This window comes from Clytia hemisphaerica, unplaced genomic scaffold (assembly GCF_902728285.1).
Source record: "Clytia hemisphaerica strain Z4C2 unplaced genomic scaffold, Clytia hemisphaerica genome assembly, whole genome shotgun sequence".
Taxonomy (NCBI): Eukaryota; Metazoa; Cnidaria; class Hydrozoa; order Leptothecata; family Clytiidae; genus Clytia; species Clytia hemisphaerica.
In genome coordinates, this window is record NW_027104433.1 from 1,661,853 (window position 1) to 1,679,030 (window position 17,178).

Sequence of the window (17,178 nt, forward strand, 5' to 3'; positions counted from 1 at the left end):
CGCCACTTTGACCTTTTCCTTAAGATTCATGTAATAACAAGTAACTACCATACACTAGTGGAAACAAGCAACCTTAATTTTGGGAATAAGATGGGAATAAGGGGGTGGGCTCGCCCTACACCCAAACCGCCACTTTGGACCTTTTCCTTTAAAATTCATGTAATAACAAGTAACTACCATACACTAGTGGGAACAAGCAACCTTAATTTTTGGAATAAGATGGGAATAAGGGGGTGGGCTCGCCCTACCACCCAATACGCCACTTTGACCTTTTCCTTAAGATTCATGTAATAACAAGTAACTACCATACACTAGTGGGAACAAGCAACCTTAATTTTGGGAATAAGATGGGAATAAGGAGGGTGGGCTCACCCTTACCAACCCAAACCGCCACTTTGACCTTTTCCTTAAGATTCATGTAATAACAAGTAACTACCCATACACTAGTGGGAACAAGCAACCTTAATTTTTGGAATAAGATGGGAATAAGGAGGGTGGGCTCGCCCCTACCACCCAACCGCCACTTTGACCTTTTCCTTAAGATTCATGTAATAACAAGTAACTACCATACACTAGTGAGAACAAGCAACCCTAATTTTTGGAATAAGATGGGAATAAGGAGGGTGGGCTCGCCCTACCACCCAAACCGCCACTTTGACCTTTTCCTTAAGATTCATGTAATAACAAGTAACTACCATACACTAGTGGGAACAAGCAACCTTAATTTTTGGAATAAGGGGGTGGGCTCGCCCTACCACCCAAACCGCCACTTTGACCTTTTCCTTAAGATTCATGTAATAACAAGTAACTACCATACACTAGTGGGAACAAGCAACCTTAATTTTGGGAATAAGATGAGAATAAGGAGGGTGGGCTCGCCCTACCACCCAATACGCCACTTTGACCTTTTCCTTAAGATTCATGTAATAACAAGTAACTACCATACACTAGTGGGAACAAGCAACCTTAATTTTGGGAATAAGATGGGAATAAGGAGGGTGGGCTCGCCCTACCACCCAAACCGCCACTTTGACCTTTTCCTTAAGATTCATGTAATAACAAGTAACTACCATACACTAGTGAGAACAAGCAACCCTAATTTTTGGAATAAGATTAGAATAAGGAGGGTGGGCTCGCCCTACCACCCAAACCGCCACTTTGACCTTTTCCTTAAGATTCATGTAATAACAAGTAACTACCATACACTAGTGGGAACAAGCAACCTTAATTTTTGGAATAAGATGGGAATAAGGGGGTGGGCTCGCCCTACCACCCAAACCGCCACTTTGACCTTTTCCTTAAGATTCATGTAATAACAAGTAACTACCATACACTAGTGGGAACAAGCAACCTTAATTTTTGGAATAAGATGGGAATAAGGGGGTGGGCTCGCCCTACCACCCAAACCGCCACTTTGACCTTTTCCTTAAGATTCATGTAATAACAAGTAACTACCATACACTAGTGGGAACAAGCAACCTTAATTTTTGGAATAAGATGGGAATAAGGGGGTGGGCTCGCCCTACCACCACCCAAACCGCCACTTTGACCTTTTCCTTAAGATTCATGTAATAACAAGTAACTACCATACACTAGTGGGAACAAACAGCCTTAATTTTGGGAATAAGATGGGAATAAGGGGGTGGGCTCGCCCTACCACCCAATACGCCACTTTGACCTTTTCCTTAAGATTCATGTAATAACAAGTAACTACCATACACTAGTGGGAACAAGCAGCCTTAATTTTGGAAATAAGATGGAGATAAATGATTTTTCAATGTGTCAAAATTCTATTGCTACTTTAAGCAAAAATAATTTAATAATAAATTTTTTATTATTTATAGATTTTTATGATATATTAGTGTTTGCTAAACAAAACTTTTCAAACAAAGAAAATTACAATTGCTTTTTTACAAATTTTTTGAATGCTGCAGAATCGGCCCGTACTCTTAAAGAATCACGTGTCCTGGATTGATGAAAAACAAAACTTTTGTCTTTGACAATGGCAGCCCAACTTTTATCACCGTGCTTGGCAATTCCTTTCAACAATTGTTCATCTTCTTGGATTGTAAATTTAATGTTTTTTGCCTGCCTTTTCGGTTGCACCTTTTGCATAAGACTTTTGATTGGAGAGTTGTTAAGTGGAATACTTGGGATTGTAGATGCAGCTACGGTACTTGTAATCTCGTTGTCAACACCAGGAGAGTCATTAGAGTTTAGATCTTTTACAGAAGGTCTGGACGAGCATAGTTTTTGAACTCTTTGCATAATGTTGTTAACCTCGAGGGACTGGGCTTCCATTTCGTCATCATCAAACATATCTTCATCAGAGTCGACAGTGAGAAGTGTTCCGGTGTCTTGCGTTATCTGAAAAGATGGGCCAGCTTGATCATTCAGCGACGTGTTTCTTGATAAGTGTGCAAGGTCTTCAAATATTTCCGATACTGGCCTCTTGCTGATTTTTTTACGTGCTGAACCGATCATTTTCTCCATACACCTTTTTCCCTCTGTTGCAACTATTCTTGATTGCTTCTTCTTGTAATGCACCTTGGCAACCTCTGAGCTGTGTTTTTGATCTTCCGAAATGATTTCTTGTTCTGAACGAGATAGCCTGTCAGCACTTGCAGTTTCTACAATCTGCCTATATCGGGTGGGATGTATGTACTTTCCGATGGCTTGATGTACCAATATTGTCATTGCACTAGTTAAGATTGATATTGAGTACCTGCTGTCGATACAAGAAGATAGTCCACTGGTTGGTTTCATCAGGGGTCTGATAAAGTAACATAGGTGTCAAAGTATTGTAAATATTTCTTTTGTTAGAATGAGCGTATCAAAGAGATACTTCCCTGTGGTTTTGAACTCCCGTTGGTCGATGAATCCATCCGCTTGTTTTGCCTTTGCAATCATTGGTAAAGTTAGAAAACTGGAAAGTCATTGGCCTGCTACATTTAACACGTAAGAAAAGATACGTGGTGGTAACAAAACGAGTACAAAATGTCAACTCCTGCTTATTTGGTAACGGTGCTTGTGCTTTACATTTATCCACAATTCTCTTAAAGTTTGTTATATGAAAAGGGATAACCTCTTCCATGTCTTCTAAACTTGCCCAACTATCACGTCCTATAAGAGTTTCTAAATCAAAAATTTCTTGTTCCATCAAGACGCTTCTTTTTGCGTAAATTATCCTTTGCTCGTCGCAAGTATACTTCAGTTATTGCAAAAAAACGAAGCTCATTGTCATTTACTCCCATTGCCTTTCTGAAATCCATCAAATCAGAAATCGATTTGATATAATTCAAGGCTCCTGAAGAAGAAAGCTTCCAGTCTTCTTCTAAAACAGTTAAGAATTTCAGAATAATTGTTGTAGATCCTATACAACAATCAATCAACTCATTAGATAACGGAGCTTGTGTTTCGTTGTCTCCAGTACTGTTCATTAAAAATTTTAAAGCCCTCTTAGCAATCTGTTTGGCTTCTCTGCTATTTTTACCTCCACCAGCAGTAGTGTTTAACCAATCGAAAAAATGTTTTCCCGATTCCTTCGTCCATAGAATAATAAGGTTTAGAATAGGTAGAGGCTTTCCTTTGTACAATTGGTTGGTTCTGTTCTATTATATTTCTGCTAACTTCTGGCTGTTCATCAAAGTAATAAAACCAAGGATGTTTATTCTCGATGTGTTTTCTCAACCCACGCTTGCTTCCGAAATCAGCATGTAAACATAATTTAGCAGGACAAGTAAATTTACCTTGATCATTCTCCTTGAAAATCAGTTTCCGTTTTCCATTTGCAGATCCATTGAGCGAATGCCAGTCTACGAAGAGCACTCTTCTGCGGGCCATGCCCGTCTTTGATATCTTACAAAGTTGGATTTAATTTCATTTTATACTTTCATAAACTCATAATTTGTACGATAGACGGGGGTCTGATACTTTCTTTCTTTGTAGATCTTATTGTTCTTTTTATATGCTCTTACTGGTCATTGGTTTGATTTAGAAAAGGGGGGGTAAGTCAAAGTAGATACAGATACAGATTTAGAGGAAGGATTCAGAATCAAAGGTGAAGAGTAGTAATACCCATATAAGTTAAAATGATAGGCGGAGGTACTCTCCATCCTTAACACCCTTTAAATCCGCAAAAGCATGGCGTCATCATGAAATTGGCGCTCATTTGAAAACAACCAACTAAATTCAATTTACATCAAATATTACTCATAGAAATGAAATGTTTTATATTAAGTTAGGTCTAACAAACCCAAACTAAACAACTTCTAGTTTCAAAATAAGAAATTATTCGTAATATATTAGGGAAAATTACTTACATCTATTATAAAAGAAATGAGTCCGTTAAGAATATGGATTTGTTCTCCATTATTGGGAATAATTTAGGTTTCGTAAAAGTAAAAAATATCAACGTACATTCTGTACTTTTAAAAACAAGAACAATATACCAAAAATGTTCTTACTCTTACGGAATGAATCTTTCATCCAATCGTTCTTTCATTTTAGGTAAAAAACTAGACTTACAGTATATAGAATATAAGAACACATTGAATAATCATCCCGTACATTTTGTTCTTAAAATTAAGAAAGGGGAATAGTAATTATTCTCATTTTTAGAGAATAAATCATTCTTTTGATTCCATAAGAAATCAGTCTCTTTAGAAATGAGAAGTTGTTCTTTCTCATTGGGAATAAACTAGGTAAAATATTGAACTTTACAACGTCCATATAACTTTAGATGAACGCGTTGAAGAAAAAATGATCGGAATTGTTATCATCCTTTCAATCATTTATCAAATAACAAACCAATCTCTTTAAAAATCAGAAATTGTTCTTACTTTTGGGAACAATCAAGATTTAAAGAGAAGAGAATATAAGAATATGTTGAATTTTTTACGCGTACATTTTATTCTTAGGAAAAGAAAGATGGATAGACATTGTTCTCATTCCTAGAGAACAAATCCTTCTATTCGTTATATGAGAATTTATTCTCTAGAAATTGTCAAATTGTTCCATCTCATCGGGAATAAACTAGGTTTCATGAACGCAGAATATATTCAACTTTTCACCTGTACATTCTGTTCATTTAAAAACAAGAAAAAACGGGTCGAAATTGTTCTTATTCTTACAGAATGGATCGTACCATTGGTTTAATAACAAACCATTCTCTTTCAATACCAGAAAGTGTTCATTCCTAAGGGGAATAAAGTTTTTTCAAGAAAGTAGAACATAATGAGCTTTTTATCAGTAATAGTTTGATGAATAGATTAAATAACAATTTATCCCTCAACAAAGTGAATAAAAGTGAACAATCTGTCAATCTCTCGAGATCAATTTCCTAAACAGTTCAATAAAGACTAAAGTAGATACTGAAATCATGTTCCTTCAATGGACATCGCAATACAAATAAATTTCTATTCTTTTGAAAGCCGCTCAATAAGGATTAACCTCTAGAGGTTATAAAAATCAAAACATTTTTCATTAGGGAATACCTATTTAATTTCCCAAAGCAATTAACCATGAAATGAATGATTGTTTCAAAAAGTGACATTGAATGAGACAAGAAACTATAAAATCATCCACTATAAGGTATATTATAGAAAAATTTAGAGGCTGAAAGTATAAAAATAAGAACCACAGCCAAGGTTAAAGCAAACTCTCCTGTTACCATTGAAAAACAGGACAAAAATGGTAAAAAAATATGCATCAATAACAACAGAGCAAAAAGGTCTCCTTAGTTCCCTAGCTACACTGACTGGACCCTCTCTTTAGAAATTCTCAAAGACAACAGGATCACCCTCAGTTTTCAGTATTTGACCATAATGCATACATACATATTCATGTGATCAAGACAAAGTCATTTTCATTCCAAGCCAATTCCAACTCACCAAAAGGACAATACAAGTCTCTCATACTTGTGAATTAATTAGTCTTTAATAGATCTGCAGAGATTTCTGGATTTGTCCTGATGGATTTCAATGTTTTGATTTTGCGAGTGCGTATGCGCATGCGCAGAAAAAAGAAAGCTAAGTAGGAAATTGTTGAGATAACTGGAGCTAAGTCGGAAATTGTCACGATAACAATTGCTAAGTTGGAAATTGTTGAGATAACTGGAGCTAAGTTCGGAAATTGTCACGATAACAATTACTAAGTTGGAAATTGTTGAGATAACTAGAGCTAAGTCGGAAATTGTCACGATAACAATTACTAAGTTGGAAATTGTTGAGATAACCTGGAGCTAAGTCGGAAATTGTCACGATTACAATTGCTAAGTAGGAAATTGTTGAGATAACTGGTGCTAAGTAGGAAATTGTTGAGATAACTGGAGCTAAGTCGGAAATTGTCACGATAACGTTTGCTAAGTCGGAAATTGTTGAGATAACTGGAGCTAAGTCGGAAATTGTTGAGATAACTGGAGCTAAGTCGGAAATTGTTGAGATAACTGGAGCTAAGTCGGAAATTGTTGAGATAACTGGAGTTAAGTCGGAAATTGTTGAGATAACTGATGCTAAGTAGGAAATTGTTGAGATAACTGGAGCTAAGTCGGAAATTGTCACGATAACATTAGCTAAGTTAGAAATTGTTGAGATAACGTTTGCTAAGTCGGAAATTGTTGAGATAACATTTGCTAAGTCGGAAATTGTCGAGATAACTAGAGCTAAGTTGGAATTTGTTACGAAAACATTCGCTAAGTTGGAATTTGTCGTGATAACGCGAATTATCTCAGAAATTTCTCAGTTAGGACCTGCTTATCTTGACAAAAAAAATTGTTGACTTTTTTTTTCGAAAAAAAAGTGACACACTTTCAAATGGCGGGTAGAAGCCACCGTAGCTGAAAGATCTTTCTTGCGAAAACAAATTGTAAAGTGTTTTGATAGATTTCCAGAGACTTTTATGAAATTCGGAGAATCTTTAAATGGTTTTGTAGCGCAACTGCATTTTTGAAAAATTGAAACTTTTTTTATATATATTTTTTTTATATGATGTATGTTAGTATGTTAGTTTTCTCAGTCATTTTCTTTTTCGTTCTTTCCCGTACAGACTACAGATCTGTAAAGCCCGAAGGGCTAGATTTGTGGCTTTTGTCGAAAAGTGAAGCCTAGGTTTGGAAGGATTTCCTACCAAAGTCACGTGACTAAAATATGCAATTTCACTGGTTTGAGAGATGTGAAATAGCGTTTGCCGCCTACTTTTTTTTATCTCGCGCTCCGAAAACAATTAAATTGCTAGATCGTATCCATTGGCACGAAATTTAAAAAGTCAAATTTTTGCTTCACTTTTTTTGCTGGAGAAAGCTTAAAGTTGCCTATCTAGCCCTTCGGGCTTTACAGATATCTGTGGTACAGACGGCTGCACGGACTTTAGGTGTCGAACCGGGTTCTGGGCCTACTTTTTGAAAATTTGTGTTTTTTGATACTCGTATTTTGTCGTTTGTCTTGTTCTTGTCTGTTGTTTTTGTTTCTTTGTATTTGTGTGGGAGTTTTTGTTTATTTTTCTATGTTTGTTAGTTTGTTTGGACTGCGGGTCGGTCCAGGGTTATGGAATCTGGGGGAGGCTGAGTGTTGGACGTCCTTAAAACATGTTTAAAGCCGCTGCGCCTGTCGCAAGTCAGGGACTCCAGATTGCATTGGTTGGGTTTTTGAGTGGTTTTTGGTGTTTGTGTTTTTCTGCTTGGCTTTTTAAACTTTATGTCTATTGGTTTGTTGGTTCTTTTTCGCATAAAATTTTCATTTTTTGACAGGATGTTTGATTGGTTTGATTTATATATTTACAAAAATTCAAAAAAATGGAAAAAAACGTATAATTATAAAAATATTAGTGCCTTTTTATGTTTCATCTTTATTTTATTTAGTCTTTTCAACACTTTCTCTCCTTGAGGTCAGATCTCTGATCTTCACCATATATACATAGTTTATATTAGGTCTTTGTCGTTTTGGTGTTGGTTCACCTTCATCGAAAATGATTTCCGGTCAAGACTGTAGTACGATAACCGCTGGTCTAATTTGTCGACACCTCCCATCTTTTTGTAGCCTGGATATCCAAGCTCAAAATTTTAGAAAAAATAAGTTGTACCTCAGCCAGACAAAGTTCTAAAATCATAGAGCTTGGTTCACCTAGAAATCAGGTGAACCCCTGTTGACAGATTTTCCTGCATGAATCCCATGGCTGCAAATAAATATATGCACATAATGACATGCATAATTTCAAGATGGTACCCCAGCAGTGATAAATCAATTTAGAATGGCAGCCTTTACCATAAAATATAGACAGTGTGGTGGAAGTCTGTTACTGCTAGACAGAAAGTGCAAAGTGATTTTTGGAGAAATTTTTTTCTTCAAAATACAACCCAAAACAGCAATACAAAATTGGCAAACAAAAAAGAAGAATTGAAGCAAAATAAAGATATACCTTTAGTTCTTTACACGATGCAACCAAGTCATTAAGAATATTAAAACAAGAATATCTAAGCAAGTAATTGAAAAGAAAACAACCAGAACATCTAAAAATTCCCATGTTTTGATCTTCACACTTCTTCCCTACCATTATTGTTATTTTTATTTGGATGCGTGGTCAAACACCCAAGGGAGATAATTAGCTATTCTATTGTTATTTGCTTCGAAAAAGAAAAACCAGGGAGATTTGCAAAGCAGCATACGCGCCTTGCTGATCGCCCGCGCGGTCCATCCAAATACTTAGGCGAACACTTCAAGTCGGCTCGCATAATTTCTAATACGCGCGCCACCATTCAGATCTCTGATTCGCTTGGACCAACCAATCAGAATATCGGCATAATGATCCTCAAATGAGAATGCAGACGAGCTAGGTAAACCAGACTGTAAACATAAAAAATATCAAAATCAAGAAAAAAGTTTACGGGCTGGATATACAGGCTATTGTTTTTGTTATAATCCTGAATCGTATTAGGTTTTGTAACTTCACCTTTGTGTCTTGTGGTGATTTGTGTTTCATTTCCAATCTGAATGAACAAACTCTCGCCAACATCAAGCTTTGCCTCTTTGAACTGGTTAGGGAATTCACCTTGGTTGGAGCGAACTGTACGACAAGCATATGTTTTGATGTTCAACGCGGTGGGATAGCCCATGCTCGGCGCCTTCATCGGAAGCACCGCTATAGATCTGAAATTTCAGACGGAAGGATGATTCAGCGTCCCAGCATGCCCAAATTTTGACACCATACTGTTTTGGCTTTTTGAGCATGTATTGGATGAAGCTTACTCTGCTTTTCATCCCAATCATTTGTTCATCAATGCGCTGAGATGTTGACTTGGTTTATAGCTATTTTCTAACGATTTTGAAATTTCCTCATCTAAACCACCAAGCTTGAATAGTTTAGAAAAGTTAGGGTGATTTTTGTCAACTGCGGTTTTGTTGTCGACAAGATGGAGATACTTTGCCAGTTCCAAAAACCTGTCACGTTTCATTACAGCAGAAAAATATGGCATGTTTGTAATACCAGTTGCCCAATAGTTGTATACCGACGGTAACTTTGCAATGCCCATAGCGATGTGGAGGCCCGATCTCATTACTGTTAGTTTTCTCAAATTTTAGAGCTTTACCAGATTTATCTTTTACATAATCAAAATACGAGTTTTTTTGAGCAACCTTTACAAATATAGCAGTGATCAGTGAAAAATAACTGTAAAAATTGGAAAGGTGTTTCTAGTACTGAAGCCGAACGACTAGGTCCAGTATTCTCAATAAATTGTATATGACAATAACTTTTTATCTTTTGATATGGTTTTCCAATCAGGATTCCCATCAGTTTTCTTTTTCTTTCCTCCAGCAGCAGAATCAGGTTGTTTGTTTTCAGCCTTACGTTTTCGACCATTTCCACGACCACCGCCTCGACTACTTCCACGACCACCGCCTACCACGTCTACCTCGTCCTCATCCACAACCACGTTCCAACCTAGTGTTGACCCCTTGGTTTTCAGAAGCTCTGGATGGATTTTCAACTGAGACATCATGATCTTCATTATGAATTTCATTTGCATGGACAACTGCAATCTGACTTTCTTCACGAGATTAATTTACAGTTTCAGTTGTTGTTGTTTCACTTTCCTCATCTTCTACGACGACGTTGCTTACGACAGGATCAGGAACACGGTCAACGGTCAACCTCATCCTAAAAAAGTAAAGGTGAAAGACCTAAGTTTTCTTTTCAAACAAAGAAATACCAGACATAAAACCAGAAGAATAACTACTTACATCCATTGCTTGATCAGTTGCTTGTTCTTCAAAATCATCATTCTCCGACAGCGGTCGATCAGAATTCTCATTAACGCCACTTACTTTGACTCGCTTCCTCCAAGGAACTCCAAATTCACTTCCAGCTCCTCCATCACTTTCTGAGTCAAGAACTGCTTCCAGAACTTCTTGTAAGCTCAATTTAGTTGGTCTTGAAGCTTTACTTTGAACACTACACAACGTTTATCAAACTTTTTGTGATTGCAGGTGTGAAAGTGTCTAATTATCGGATAATTGATACCCCCAGGAGGGTCCTAATCAAAAAACTCAAACCAAGATCGCGTAGTAATTTGAAAATGATTACTGTCATTAGCCTCATGATTTTCATTATCATAAAAACTAATGATACGAGATCCTTTGATCAAATCCGACAAGCTGACTCGCAACCGCCATGGTTCGAAGTCGACAGCTTAGCCTCTCTATTTGTCATCTCTAGAGGCAAACCATTACAAATAAACACCTTATTGTTGCTCCTCCTGGCTGGGGACATCGAAACAAACCCAGGTATTAGACCAGTTAGAATAACCTGTGAAAGCTTTTTAAAAACTATTGCCATCAATCATAGAATGGTGTCTTGTAATGAGTGTAACTCATCCTATCATATAGCGCGTGCTGATGTGTGCCTTACAATCATATGCAGGTTGACAATACCATCTTTACATGTCAACCATGTATTTTCAATTCTCTTCCTTTCCACGAAATGGAAGAGTTTGGGGAGCAAGATGACTTCGTAATGCCTGATCATATTGAACATTTGACTTCTTAATATTTATTTATTATACCACCACGCCAAGCGAATTTAAAATCTGATGCATGCACCTTTCACTTGCCCCACCACAAAGTTGTTTTTTTTCTTGCATAAATTTTCCTAACTATATTTGTATATATTTTGAACGTCACGCGACCCTTGTTGCAAAGTTGAAGGTATGGTTTTACTTCCCGGCTTATAATTCAAAGACATTCTTGTGAAAATCTTCAGAAGTAATACCAAGATTGTAGACAACAGAAACATTTTCAAAGTTTTCATGGTGTGTTGCATGCATTTTTTTGCAGTAGCAGTCACAGCATTTATAGTAAGTGAAACAAATAGGCCCTTACACTAACGGTGCGTTCAATTGACGTCACTCGCCCTTAATTCAGCGTTCGTTTGCTTCATTATAATGTTTCAATAGAATTCTATTCAAATTAGGTTTGTTCCAAAATAAAAAGTTCAAATTTTCTCGTCTTTGCAAACAAACAATTGACGTCACACACTATTGATTCAGCGTTCGTTTGTTTTATTGTAATATTTCAATAAACTTCTATTCAATTTGTTCACACTCTTTCATATACAACTCCATATTTCGTGCCCTCTATCAATATATGTTTTTTTTATAGTCGAAACTGTATTTGTCAAAATATTTTCTCTTTTTAATCTGACAACAAAATGTAGACCTATTATGCCATCTTTGATACATTGACGATGCTTTGACTTTAATGTGTTCCAAGCTAAAGTAACAGGCATAATGATAGTCAATTTCTTTAAAAAATAATTAGATTGTTTGAGATATTCTTGTCTATACCACCAGACCAGACCATAAATCTAAACGCATATTATTGTAGAAATAGAGAGGCAAACAAAATCACTGAAATATGTGCTTGTTAGTGTGACTTAATTTAGTCTGGAAAGGAGGAAATGTTTCCGCCGGATGCTCTCGCAAGGAAAATGAAAGGTGCGGGGTTTAGGGGGCGCTGTAAGGCCCCTTAACGGGAGTATTTTATGATAATAAAGTCCTACTTTTGGCTAAAATAAGGTCATTTTTCTTTGTTAATTCTAGTTTCATTTTGTTGTATCTTTCAGTTAAAAGATGAAATAAAGTAACAGTAAAAATACATCCTCAAGAAGAAGAGAATGAAGTTCGTGTGTCTTGAAAAGTAAATTATAATAATTTTAACTTTAATCTTGCTGACAAAAAAGAGACGGACTCAACATAATACTAGAATAAACATAAAGCAAAAGAAGAAATTGAAATGGCAACTAGAAGATTTAAAATATTTGTTGCGTAATGGAAACTCGAAGCGTACACAGTTAAACCAACCGAGGAAACTTTTCAGTAGTTAGGGAGACACGAGAAACACAAGGACTAAATTTCCAAGGAAAATTCTATGATAAAATAATAACATAATCGAAACATCAAGTCTGAACAATTGGTCCGATCTTATTATGATGATACCAAGAAAGGACATCAACCACAATCAGCATTAGTGCGATCAATAACCTTTGACACTTTGTAGTTATTGTGTTTGGACGAAGTGAAAAACATGTTTTCACGATGGGGTTTGATCTTTTCGTCCCCATTGATATAGGCGTTACGCATCCTTCTTTTCCAGCCGTTGAGACGACTAGGTTGTTGCAGTAGAATGACTTATATACTTTATATTACATATTCCGATTTCAAGCGACTTCTCGTATTTCAGCTCGAACTTATGAAAAAATTCACGACACTGATTTAATATTAGTTTTTCTCCAAATTATTTTCCAAAAATTTTTTTTAAATCGTGTTTCGCTAAAATAAATCCATAGAAAATCAAGATTTTACTGCAATCGTTCACTAAATATTTGAGACAAAGGGGAGTTCCCGGTGTAATTTTGAACACTTCAATTGATTATTAAGCGCGTTAAACTACAGTTGGGAAGTAGAGTTTTAACTCTGAGTTTTAACATGAAACTTAAGCCTTAGGGCCTTAGGATATCAGGATTTAAAAGCTCAAATTTGCTCAAATGAGGCTTGCAATATAGCCTAGAAGCCACCAATCCCCTCTAAAATCGAAATATTCAATGGAAGAAAGTGGAAGGTGGCTAAAATAGCAATTCTTGCCCGAACTTTAAATTCTGAAAAACGTTAAAGTACACTAAAATCTCAATATATTTCGAGGGAAATTGTGGCTCGCTAATATACGCTAAAATTAGTCTCGCTAAAATTTCTACGATTAAAGTATTTACTTTTACTTTCTCACTTGTGCCAAACATTAAACAAAGTCATTATGGAATTTTAAAATTTATTTTTTGGAATCAGTCATTTTGCACACTTGCAGAATGTTCAATACACTTTTCTTGAATATTCTCTGTTTACATTCATCCAAAAATAAGCAGTGTGTTCAATTTTTTCAAGCTATTCAAGGTAGTGCTGAATTTTTCTAGTGACACTCTAAAATTAGGTCCGTTAACATCTTCTTGATGTATTCTTCTAACTTCCTAAGAAGAAAGTTTGCGCAGTAAATTTATATAAGGAATTGTAGCTGAGGGATGCGTAACTTGAGAAAATCTAAGACGCAGTCAAGAAATAAAAGAAAATCTTTTAAAACAATAACCGTTTCATACGCGAGGATTTGTCCCTCTCTATGTGCGTTGTTGGAGGGGTTTTAAGGTTTTATTTAACATTTTCCTATAGATACTTTTGTGTCATTCTTTATAGACCAAAGTCGTTCGATCAAACTTACTATTTTTTTAGACTTGAGGCTTTCATTGCCTTCTCTCTTTCTCTGATTGTTACGAAAACACGAACTAAATGAGTCTTCAATGGGGTTTTGGCAAGGATCGCTTTCATAATGGCTTCTTTGACCTTCGTAGCAACTTCGTGGAAATAGACATCATCTTCGTCGATGACTTTCCCATCGATACTTGTCTGCATGTCCTTGTTATTTTCATCTGTTGTAAACAAAAATTGTCCTTAGTTATCGAATTAATTAACAAGTACTCATCTGTACACAGGCACAGGATAGCTTCTGACCGTTGGGTTAAACCGTGTTATGTCTGTTACCCTAATTTAGATATTCATTAATTTCAACAATGACGGAAACAGAATTGACGCAGAGAGAATCAGGGAGAAACCAACTTCAGTTGGCGGAGTGTGGTCAGGGTTTAAAAGTGTGACATGTGTGTTAAGTACACACATCCCTGGTCAAAAATCTTGGAACTTTTTGTAAGATTTTGTCACAAGATTTTAAGAAGTTTCGTTAGTTTTAATACAAATTTTTACAAACATCTGCACAAATTTGCTGAGTTGTGCACAATCTTGTGAAAAGAAATTTAAAGATTTGCAAATACTTAGGAGCTGTACAACGCACAATCTTTCGTTTTCTTGTAAATTAATGTAAGACTTAATAAGTGAAAACAAAGTCTAACTTTAGATCTTTTGAAAATCGAAATTTAATCGAGGGAAAAAATGAAATCTAGACAAAGGGGTATGGTTCTTGGTTATATATTTAGATGATAATTAGTTATGTTATATTTACACACACGGTTTATAAACAAGGTTAAAACAAGGGTCGTCAATAAATCTACTTTTAAACTTCGGCATCAGCTTCACGTTCAGCTCTTCTCAAATCTCTGGCCGCTTGATTGATGGATTCCCGACACGTTCTCCACATAGCATTCGTAAATCTTTCTCGGTAATGATACTTCAGAAGACCTTGAAAATGAAAGGTAAAACAACTCAGACTTAATTACTTCAGAGAAAAGCAATATTCGGTTGTGCTCACCTCATCATTTTCAGATTTTTTAGATCCCAAAGAGAGGGCATACGAACCTTAAAATACTAATACAACCATGAAAACCAAGGAAAGACAACAAACAATAAGTTAGTTGTAGTAAGGGTTAATAGTTTATTTATTAATTCAATATATACATACGTTTCAACAAGGCAAGTCTTTCTACTGTAAGTTCTGTGATATTTGCACCAACTGTCCGTCCAGGTTCTATGATGCCATTTTTCGACTCATCCCCCACAGTTTCTTGGCAAAGCATATTTAGTTGGTTTCCTTCCCTTTTCAATGTCCAAGAAATTTCTGTCCCAATACGACTAAAAAGTAAAACAATGTATTTAATATAAAAAATATACATGGAATTATGAATGCAGGGATGAATGGCTTATGAATGACATCAATCGACTTCTTGACTTGTTAACTAGAAACATTTCTAGACTATCATGATCGATTTAAATACTAGTTGTAGTACTTACATAATCAGCCTCGTTTACTTGAGGTTCTGGTTGAGGTGGTGGAGGCAATGGTGGTTAGTCTTGTTGTTAGTTTTGTTGTTGGTTTTGTTGTTGATTTTGTAGGAGGTCTCTAACCTCTGTGATTGTTACACATATTTGACTGTTGAGATTTACCAATTCTCTCAGCAATTCATTTACCTGTTGATTAATAAAAGTAAACACGATTTCAATAAAAGAGCAAATACATGTTTTTTAAAAGCAAAACATTTATAAGCATATGAATTTTATTAAAAAATAAGGACACCATAAGCATATTATTTAGCTTTGCTTTTAAGGTAGAAAGATTTGTGTTTCTTAATTTTACTAAATGAAGAAAAAGAGGCCGTTGGCATAAAAATCGTTTTATGTATTATTTTGCGTATTGAAAAGAAATCGTTTTTAGTGCAATGTTGGAACAATTTTGGAAAAATCCAAGATTAAATGTTTTGAAAAAATAAGCATAGGGGCCATCCATCTAGTACGTACGCAGTGAAGGGGGGAGAGGTATAAAACACTCAACACCACAAATACTAAAGAAATTAATGAAAGTAAATGAATAACTTTTGACTGAAATTCTCTTATTTCATGTTCAATTAGAACATAATACCTGATGGGAACTATTTTTTACACAACTTATTTTTGTTATAATCTACATTTCCAAAAAATGTTTGTACACAGAGGTGGAGGCTAGTGAAAAATCTGCACGATTTGCTATGTCCCAGAGGGGGCGGGGAGGTTAGACCTGTTGTCAGGCGATCAAGTCAATGTTTGTGGGGAAAGTTTCCAAAAAATAATTTTCAATTTTTTTCTGGAAGAGAAGTTTTAATAAACTCGATCAAGGCATAAAACCCCTTAATGGAATACAAAGTTCTGAAACTTACAAGTGGGGGATGCTGGACTTTCATTAATTTCATCCAGGTCATCAAATGTTTCACCATCTGAAAAATTGAATTATCACATTTTTAAAGCAAAGTTTTTCTTTTCTGGTTGGTATTTTTAAGTCTTATTGTAGAAAAAACGATGTGCAAGCTATTATTTGTTGTGAAAAGAAAGTTTCTGGTACTTTGAGGGAATTTTGTATTGTGGTAATAAATAATAATAAATAATAATAAAGTAATACTGTATTAAAACAAACTAGCCGGTGCCCGGCGTCGCACGCCGTTTTAGCTGTTTGCTGAACGCAAGTCCTTTGGATGTTGGGAAGGTGGCTTAAACATGATGAAATCAAAATTAAAGAGAAAAATTATCTTCAAAGTTTGACTTTATCCCTCCCGGGTGACGTATCTTTTAACCATATTTTGAAAAAGATTTTTGTGGCAAAAATGATCAGAAAGCAGAAAAAGGGCGTCATTCCCAAATTACACCATACCAGCGACCAGCGACGTCCGAGACGGCTCTGCAATTAGATTTTCTTTCTCGCTTCGCTCGCGTTACATTTGCCGTAGGGAATTCTTGATGTTTAGGAAAACTTTGATGTCAAGATAAGCGGAGTGAAATAATAGACATGGTACGAGATTCGTCGAAAAAAGGCAGCTCGGAGGGAGGGGGGTACTTAGGCAAGAAAAGGGTATGGGTATGTGCCGGCCTTAAGGGTGCCTTTTTTGAAACATGGCAGTTTGAAAAATCGGAAAATCAAACTTCAGTCCCACTAAGAATCGGAAAAGTAGGAAAATTTCAACTTTTTTCCCCCAGAAAGATAGAAATTAGTTCCAAAAAGTGAATTAAAATTTACACAATTTCCCTTGTTTCTTCTCCTCTTTATTCTACTAAGGGTCCGAGGGACAGGGCCGAAAGTCAGCTCGAAACCATAGTCCCCCTGGAAGGCAGCTAGGATACGCAGTTAAAAAAGCGTGATAGCGCAATTTTATGTTGCTTTTTATAAAATAACT

The 17,178-nt window shown here is 35.9% G+C and overlaps 1 long non-coding RNA gene across 1 annotated transcript; it reads right to left on the reverse strand.

The window, feature by feature from the left end:
* Positions 1-14,496: 14,496 nt before the first annotated feature.
* LOC136820708 (uncharacterized) lies at positions 14,497-15,013 on the reverse strand. Its single transcript, XR_010848635.1, has 2 exons — positions 14,943-15,013; positions 14,497-14,722 (listed from the first exon to the last, which is right to left on the reverse strand). It is a non-coding gene; the product is annotated as an uncharacterized lncRNA (long non-coding RNA).
* Positions 15,014-17,178: the final 2,165 nt, after the last annotated feature.